The following is an 8866-nucleotide window of genomic DNA, read 5'->3' as shown; positions in this document are numbered from 1 at the left end:
CGGGCTCTGACGGGAAGTCGGCTCGCAGCATCCCCGCGCCGGGTCGCCGTTCTGGGGGGCCGCCCCGGTTCAAAGGCATCGCTGCCCGCCCCCGGGCCGAGGGGCCGGTCTGGGCCCCCATCGGGCTGTCAGGCCCCATTACAGCAGTCCGGTTAATGAGAAACTTCCCGTGGGGGAGATGCAGCCTTTCCTGCTCCTGTGCCCGGGCCTCACCCCGCGGTGCTCAGGCCCAAGCGTCTGAAGTCCAACTCCCAGATCGGTACGGAGGCCTCTCGCCACCTGGTTCCCTCGCGGGCAGCTGAGGTGGCGTGTCAGGGTCTACCCAAGGCAGGAGGCAGCGATCCAGCCGCGTCCTGGCCATGTTCATCCGCAGGCTAGACAAAGCTGGGGTGCCCGTTGGCGCTCAGAGGGGTCACTTGGTACTGAAGAGCTAGCCCATCCTGCTGGAGTAAAAGTGCTTCAGCTCTTCGGCAGTAAAAATCCGTATGTTTAGTTTTGATACTCCTAAATAGGATGCTAGGCCTTAAAGACGCTCGATGTAGCCGGCCTTTGTTAGTTGTTACCTATTTAAACAGACTCTGATTGCTCGGACCTTCTTATATACCTACAGAGTTAGATTCAGAAAGCAACCTATATAGAGAAAAATAGCCTTTTGTCAGAGGTTGTCCTGCATGCTTTCGCTATGAGGTCACTCAAGTTAGCAAAGAATATAATGGTTTATCCTGGCTCCATGTTACCAAACCACACCCTGGCACTTTGGGATGGAAAAGTATGTGCAGTGCTGTATTGTCTTGTCCAGTCCTTTCAATTCTTGTTGCCCCTTCCTGTTCCTATGATTTTGGAACCTCTCGGATTGAAAACTAGGTAATTAAAAACCTAAAATTGTTTCCAGCAGCATATTTGCCCCTGAGTCACTGTGCCAATTTTTGTGCTTTTTCTGGTACGACATCTTTTTCCTTTGAATGTTTTCCTCTTGCTGTTGCTGGGCAGAATATCTATACAAGTTATAAATTAAGCTGACTGACTGCAGCGTGAATGAACTATAAAAGTATAATTCAAAAGATAAAATTGTAGGTATAGGGAATTAAAGTTTTTATGGTTACAACAAAACAAAGCCTTGGTAAAAGTAGGCAAACTGCATTTATTCAAAAATACATTTTTTAAATTGGCAATCATTTTAACAGTTATTTCATGTGCTTAACTTACAGTAACATAAAAGCACATCTGAAATGGAGGCTTTCCAGCAGAAGTTTTAGCCATCTGTAACTTACAGCTTGCTAATAATACATAATGCCTGCAGTAAGGATTTTAGCATGATGTAGCTCAGAGCCCCTCTCCTATCCCCGCACAAGCTGAACTTCAGCTGGGAAAATCCTGCTCTCTTGGAGAGGCTGTTTGGAACTGCGCTCCTGTCTGCTCGCTACCCTCATTGTGAAGGGTGCAATTGGCACATGATGGGTCTCATTCCAGATCATCATCCCTCTATACCTCTACTTTCAGGCTCTTTTACGACCTTACTTCCCATATGCCTTCTGCATCTTGGAATCTACTGCTGATTCATAAACCCACCTTTAATGCTTAGCTGTTCATTTTGCTTTTTTTTTTTTGGCATGGTATATTACCTGCAGCATATCAAGCTATTTGCTGCCAGAAAAGCACCTTGGATTTCTAGTTAATCTCTATTTTCTTTTTTTTCCACAGAATTTTTAATTCATCTGAAGTTTGAGAAACACTAATTTGCAGGAGCTCTTCCCAGGACAGCTGGGCATGCAGCAGGAGATTGATGTGCAGCACAGGGAGCAAACTGATCACTTCAAGCAGATCTATGGAAAGGACCGAGGAATGGAAAGTGGGCCACGGAACGTGTCCTCCAGTGTGAGGCACTGGATGGTAAACTTCCTACCATTATGGAGCACAGACCCTATCAAGACTGAGTCTTACATGGGACAAGCTTATTTGCAGTCAGCGGGAGAACAGGAGAGAAGGAAGTGGCTGAATCTCAAGAAAGCCAAGGAGTGGAAGTGAAGGTTCAAACTGCTTGCGTTTAAGGTTAGTCTCTATGTCAGCTGCAGGGCAGGCTGCAAAAAGCATTTCAGAACCATGCAGTAAAGTCACAGGCCCTTAACTGCCAACTGCCATTTTGATTAGAGCAGGGTTTTAGAATCATGATCACTTAAATTACTGTTGTGAAGGATATTGCATGCAAGTGGAGTGGTTTCCTTTTTCAACTGAAGCCAAACCGACGGCATTTCATTAGCCTCTTTTCCCTCCTCCTACTCCTCCTCTTTACCCCAACAGGGTGATCTAATACGGCAGTATGGATGCTGGAAACTTAGTTCAAAAAACAGCTGGATACATTCATGAAACAAAAATGCATCGTGAGCTATTAAATATAAAAATCACCTCTGGTTGTCTGTGTGATAGGTCCCTGGTGATAAAGGGACTATTCTGAGATGTTTGCTTTGTTCTTCTACTCTGCTTTAGGTATCCTCTCTTGGCCTCTGAGGCAAGACACCAAGTTAGGTACATTTTTTCTTATACCCTTATATTCACTTATTCCTGGCAAGTTATCGGCATTTGTGCTATCGGTAATCTTATTGTTTTGGGCTCAGTGTCCGTCATCCTGGATCCATAAGATGATGTGGTGTTACCGCTGTGGCATAGTTAATATGCACCAGAAGTGCAAGGCTACACGTTAGCAATTGAATTACTGGCAAGCGTGTCATGAATTATCTCTAGAGTCACACTGACATCTGCAATACAGAAATTGAAGTGACGCTAGAAGTCTGAGCAAGTGTCTGTTCTGCTGAACAAACCATTCACTTGTAAGAACCTTATTCACTGGACCCATGGTTAATCCTTCTGGCTTTGGGGGAAGATGGGAGAACTCGAATCACAGTTACCTCAACTATTATGTTGACGGGCAGGAAGGCAGGCAGGAGGGAAGGTAGGAAGGAAGGAAAGAGCTTCCATAGAGGGATCCAAGGAGGATAGGCAAATTCCCCACCAATATGTTAGGAGCCATTTCCTACATCATCCACAGATGGTAGCATGCAGGCTCTGGAGTGACCTCTCATTTCATCCAGTCAGCTTCAGCACTGAATATGGGTTCAAAATATAAGGAATATGGGCCTTGTACTGTAGAGCAACACATACTTTCAAGGCAGGTTTAGCTAAAATCCACCCACAAATACATGAGTCATTACTGAGAAGCACACTCCAGTGTAGACATATCCTGAGTCACTTCCATCTCAGAAGCTTATAAATATTTAGTTAGCCACTTAGCTTTTAATTTAGCAGAACAACAAAGATTCATTAGACAAATCTCCAGAATTATCTTTCACTAAGGAGCTTAAATACTTCCACTCCTGCAAGTTCCTTTTCATTTCTGTACAACTCAGAATTATTTGATACATATAACTTACCAAAACCATAGTTGAACTAAGAATGAATGTCCCCTGATTCTGGTCCTTCTGTAATTAATTTCATCTATTTCAAATACAAGCTTTTCTCATTGCAAGAATATATTTTTATTTTAGCAATAACTGGTGAACTCTACTAAAGACGTGACTCTCCTGATGCGGAGTGACATGTAGGTCTTCCTAAAGACCACCGTCAATTCTGCTGGTCCAGCAGACTGTCCTGGAGTCATTGGGGATGAACACATAAATACGTTAAATGGAAAATACATCAATCCATTTTTTTGAAGAACCAGCTGAAGTTTTGGAAAAAAAAATTTAAAAAAAGGCTTGCTTGTATCTCTATTTTTTGGCAGTGGTAGGAGGGAGGAGAAGAATGGTAGTATTTGAGGATATAGCATTAGGAAAAACAAATTGTTATTATTTTATAAAATCGTAAATTCATTGTTATGATTACAAGTGTTTGAGTTAAAAATATCGATTATATAAATACGTGATTCTTGAGTTTACATCTCTCCAACTAACAGATTCAGCCAGAAGCCGGCGATTGCTCTACAAACCGTCTTTCAATGCAGACTGTTTACAGACTGCTGGAGGCCCATGAATCACAGAGTGAGCAGCCCTCCTCTCCAGCACAGCTGTTTGAACCCTGTAACTGAAAGGTAATCGGCAAAGATGAAAACCAGGTTGGCTTGATGCTTTCTTTTTTCCCCTTGGTCAGCAGTGCTTTTTCTGTTTGCTATTTTGGTTGATTGATTTTTATTTCAGTAATTCAGACATGCAGATGCCACTTATATGTGTTTTTAAATTTTGATAAAGCAAAGCATCTATTCATGTCTTTGCTGTACTATAGGAAAAAATACTGTATCATTCTCTATACAACATGGACAATAGGTTCCTCTTTTCTACAGAATAGGGAAAAGACTTTGCATCCTCACCAACAGAGAAATTGTTTGTTCAAGAAAAACATGTGGATAGTAGCAGAACTAATGTCTGGCTGGAAGAATACAGACTTAGGTAAACTTGGCAACGGGACAAAGGAAAGGACTGCGTAAAGGCCAAGTCAACAGAATAATTCTTGTGGCCTCAATATAGGTGATAGTAGGAGCAAAGCCTTCCCAAAGAAAGAAGAGAGATAGGCAAATGCAAAGGCAGAAAGCCCACCCCACAAAAAAAACCCAACTCCAAACAAACAAAAAAGGACAGGTGAGTTTTTCCCTTACCATAACATGTATTCTTATTATACTGAAATTGCAATAGCAATATAGCTGTAGCTATTTATTATAGCATGAAGGGCTTAGTCAAAACCAAGCATCACAGGTAGCACAACCCTGATGAACACCCAGCCTCATAGAGCTGACTTGTTATTTTCCAGTGAATAATAAAGGGCTTAGATAGGACATTTATTATGCCATTATCAGAGCAAGGTGCCAAAACAAGAGCTGTATCTAGTTTTGGGTGCTTTTCTGTAAAATGTCTGATGTTGAAGGTGACTCAAAACACTACACAACCAATCAACATTGTATTAGGGTATTTGGAAAATCTAAAATATGAGAAGTGTCTACTTAGTTTAAAAAATAGAGGTGATTTTAAAAACTGGAGGTGATTATTTTTTTTGTTTCACACTCAAAGGATAAATTAACATTCTGAAAACTATTTTGTGGAGGATTCACAATTGTATAAGGTCTTAGAAGGCTAAGTTTTGTGAAGTAGCTGGTGCCATGGATATGAGTTGATTTGAAATACCATTGCCTTGTGAACCTAGCTGTCTGTTCTTGTTTTCGTGTGCTTGATTAGAATGACTGCCTGACTTGGACCAGGTGGGAATTCTGCCTAACTGTTGTATATTCATAGCATTTTTTAGAGATTTTTCGCCTGGGGAATTGAGCAGAGAATTATCTGTTTAGGTCTACATGAATATGTATTCCACATCATCATCATATGCATCAATCATGAGGTCAGAAACACAGGTTGTGGTAGGAAGGACGAGCCATTTCTTCCTTTTCAGGACTTTCCTAAATCTGTTATTTATAGTACAGAACAATTTTGTTATATGTTTGCTGTACCTTTTCATTTACCTTGTCTTTAACCTTGGCCCTATTAAAAAAAAGAAATGGAAGTCCTTGTCCCTAGGAGCCTACACTTTTAGTGTAGATACAGACAAAATCAGATATTTCTACAACGTCTCATAAAAAACACTCTTCTTCATTAACTGCATCACTATTACAGACTAATACAGCAATAGATGCTAAGCGAAACATTTCTAATGATGCCACACATATTAAAATACATCATCTGCATCTCATTGTGATTTTAGTGGCATAGCAGAAAAAATGAAAGCAGTGGTGGCATAGGCACCAGGAAAGTAGCACAGTTACCATTAAGTAGCACAGTTCTGCCAGCTTTCTTGTGTACTTGTGATTGGTAGCTACACCCCTTTGCAGCTGGAATAAGCCTTAAAAGCCAAAAAAGAACATGTAGCTGCTGAGAATCAGTAAGGCCTCAATGTTTACATATAAACGTAATTCCTGAAAACACATCAAAATCTGGAAATATGGGTCTGTCTACTGATTCTATGTCTCTTTTTAGTTTTTACCCTCTTTTTTTTTTCATTCTCTCGTAAGTGTTTGTAGGAGAGGAAACGTTCATTACCAGTGGTATTTCCTTAATTAGAAATAGAATTGATTATGTCCATTTAGGTAAATCCCTTTCCTTCCTATTTCACTCTGTGGCTGTATGCAGTCCAGGCCTTATTGCATTTTGGCTGCTCCAGCACATCTCCCCCCAGTAAAGGAAGCCATGAAGTCATTCTTTTTGTCACTTTGGGAAGAAGAGCCCAGTATGTGCAAAGGATCATATGGGTTTTTTTAATTGCAGAAGTAGTCCCAGACTGCAAAGTTTGCATCCCAGCTTTCTCCGCTTTTGGTGTTATTCATGTCTGAGCCATTTACAAAAATAGTCACACTCTTCAGGACCAGATTTCAATCTTTCATCCCTGGCATATGGGAATTCAAGTCAAGCTCCTTTGCTGTTACTTTAGAAAAACAAGTTCAGTTTCCTCATATCCTTGCTCTTAACAGGCCACCTGCACTTCAAGTGTGCCGAATTTCACTTTGGAGGGGGAGTAGATAACCTCTTGTAGCTTTGCAGCGACATCTCGTGGCGCCACCGACCTGGAAACGTATCAGAGATTCCTCTTCCAAGGTGGAGAAGGTCTCATGTGGATTAAGTCAAATATTTCATACAATGAGGAGGTAGGATGCCATTTGAAAACCAATTCATTAACTGTGTTTAATTAGATAAGTGACATCATTGTCAACATGATCATCAATTGTACAAAACCAAAAAGTTAGAAATTGTTTCAGATGCTAAACAGAATTGGTGTCTCCAATTTTTTTAAAATTTTAACAAGCATTTTTACTATATAAAAATATTTTCTTTTTCCCTCATGATACATGAACAATCTACATTAAAAAAAAATCACAATAGTTAAATCTACTGGAAAAGTAAAGTAAAACATTTTTTCTGGTGTAATTAATCTGAGATGTTATGTGTTAAAATAACTGGTAAAAGCATTTTAAACAGAGTATGATTTTTTACATTGACAATTATGTTTCATCCAAAATCTGAAAAAATAAACATTTACATTACCAAATTCAACATAAAACTCTCTAAGCTGCCTTACTAAGTTTTAAAGCCATGAAAAAAATGTAGAGAAGTTAATGAAGAGAACAGAGGTTAACGCTTTTTGAAATTAACTGAGACAAAGTGAACAGCAAACTAATTGCCAGGCCAAGATTAATATTGCTGTTGTACATCTTTTAAACAGTCTTATGGAGTTACATTTAAACTTTCCAGCTTCAGGTTATAATTTTGCTTTTTTTGAACACTATTGAGTATTCAGTAAATAGTCCCTTATATGAAAAATACCCACAGATGATGCATAAGATGTAATCCAAACTCTTGGGAAAGACTGCCATTATTTCACCAGATCACAGATGTAAAGGACAGCACTTCACTTAGGAGGGGATTACTTCAGGGTCTGTCTGCAACTTCAGAGTATTTTGCTGCATAGCATACCACGCTTTTGCATTGGGCCTTACTGGATTTTATCAATTAACCCTAAAATAGTACACTCCAGTTACAGTATTTAGAGATATATGCACAGAGCCCAAAACTGCCGTAACTGGTGTCAGTGGCAGTTTTCAGTGAAAGCAGAATTAGGCTCTACTCCTTTTACAGAAAGACTTTGCTAGTTCAGAAAAGGAGTACTGTAGATATTTGCCCTTCTTCTCAAGGCTGCAAAGTTTGGACAGTATAGGAAGATGAACATCTTAAGTTGCTGTTGCAAACATCTAAGCACGTATTATCTACCGCACAAATATGCCAAATATATAAAATAACTTATCTCAGGCTGAAGTAAAAGAACAGGTGCCCACAGTCTAAAATATGAAAATACTCCCTCTCCTCGTGCGTCTAGACACTCACCGTCTAAACAGCAGTGTCCCTCTTGGCTTTTAAGTACTCGAGGCCACACAAACAGAACTAAGGGGAGAGAATCTAAAGTAGCAATATACAGCAGATCCACAATCAACCCACCCTCAATTTACAGAAATTAATTTTATCAAAAATATTTTTGTGTCCTTTGGCGTAAAGAAGTGTTCTTGCAAGAAGGAGAGTGGAAGATGGCACTGTAGTATACGGACTTCCAAAGCCTAAGTCGAAGACCAGTGTGTGACCAAACCCCTAAAGAGGGAACAAAGCTAATTCGTACAGCAATCATAATAAAATGCTGGGGATTTATCCCTAGCTAAAAACTCTATTTTGTGGTTCTTGTTTGCTGTGAGGTAATGAATCATCAGTAGCAGAAGTGAGGGGAAACCATATTTTTACAGAGAAAAGGGAGGTTTCAGGCTAAAATTGATGGCCTCTTCCAAAATGAAGAACACTGAGCATGCTGCTGAGTGAAGGGCTTTCCATGGCTTGCCCAGGTGAGCTGAGGGGAAGGGTGCTGCGGCAGAGGTTGGCAGGAACCACGTGGCTTTGAGCCTGCTGCCTGCAGGAACGTTACTGTCCCAGTGACTGGTCTTCATGGTGGAGCCTGCTGATGCTTCCTCCTAACCTCAGCTCAGCTCAGCTGTGCGATCACGCTAAGCAAATTCAAACCCCATCGATAAGAATGCCTCAGAATAATTAAAATTGCTGTTACACACACAGTATTTTCATGTCCAGGGTTTAATCCGTGTATCTCATCTATACCCTGTATACCCTTCCCAGGCACTTAGAAAGGCTTAGTTTTAAAATAGCAATGGAATTAAGTTGCTGAGTCTAGGGTGTATTTCTTTATATTCTGCAGGTAATTCCATACTTTCCCAATGAATTCCATATAAATTTTCTGTATAAATTCTGTTCAACAGAAGCAGAAGTCAGCTATGTGTGGAAGCTGT

The sequence above is a fragment of the Pygoscelis adeliae genome, unplaced genomic scaffold (genome assembly GCF_000699105.1).
Source record: "Pygoscelis adeliae isolate BGI_AS28 unplaced genomic scaffold, ASM69910v1 Scaffold220, whole genome shotgun sequence".
Classification (NCBI taxonomy): Eukaryota; Metazoa; Chordata; class Aves; order Sphenisciformes; family Spheniscidae; genus Pygoscelis; species Pygoscelis adeliae.
This window is presented reverse-complemented; position numbering follows the sequence as displayed.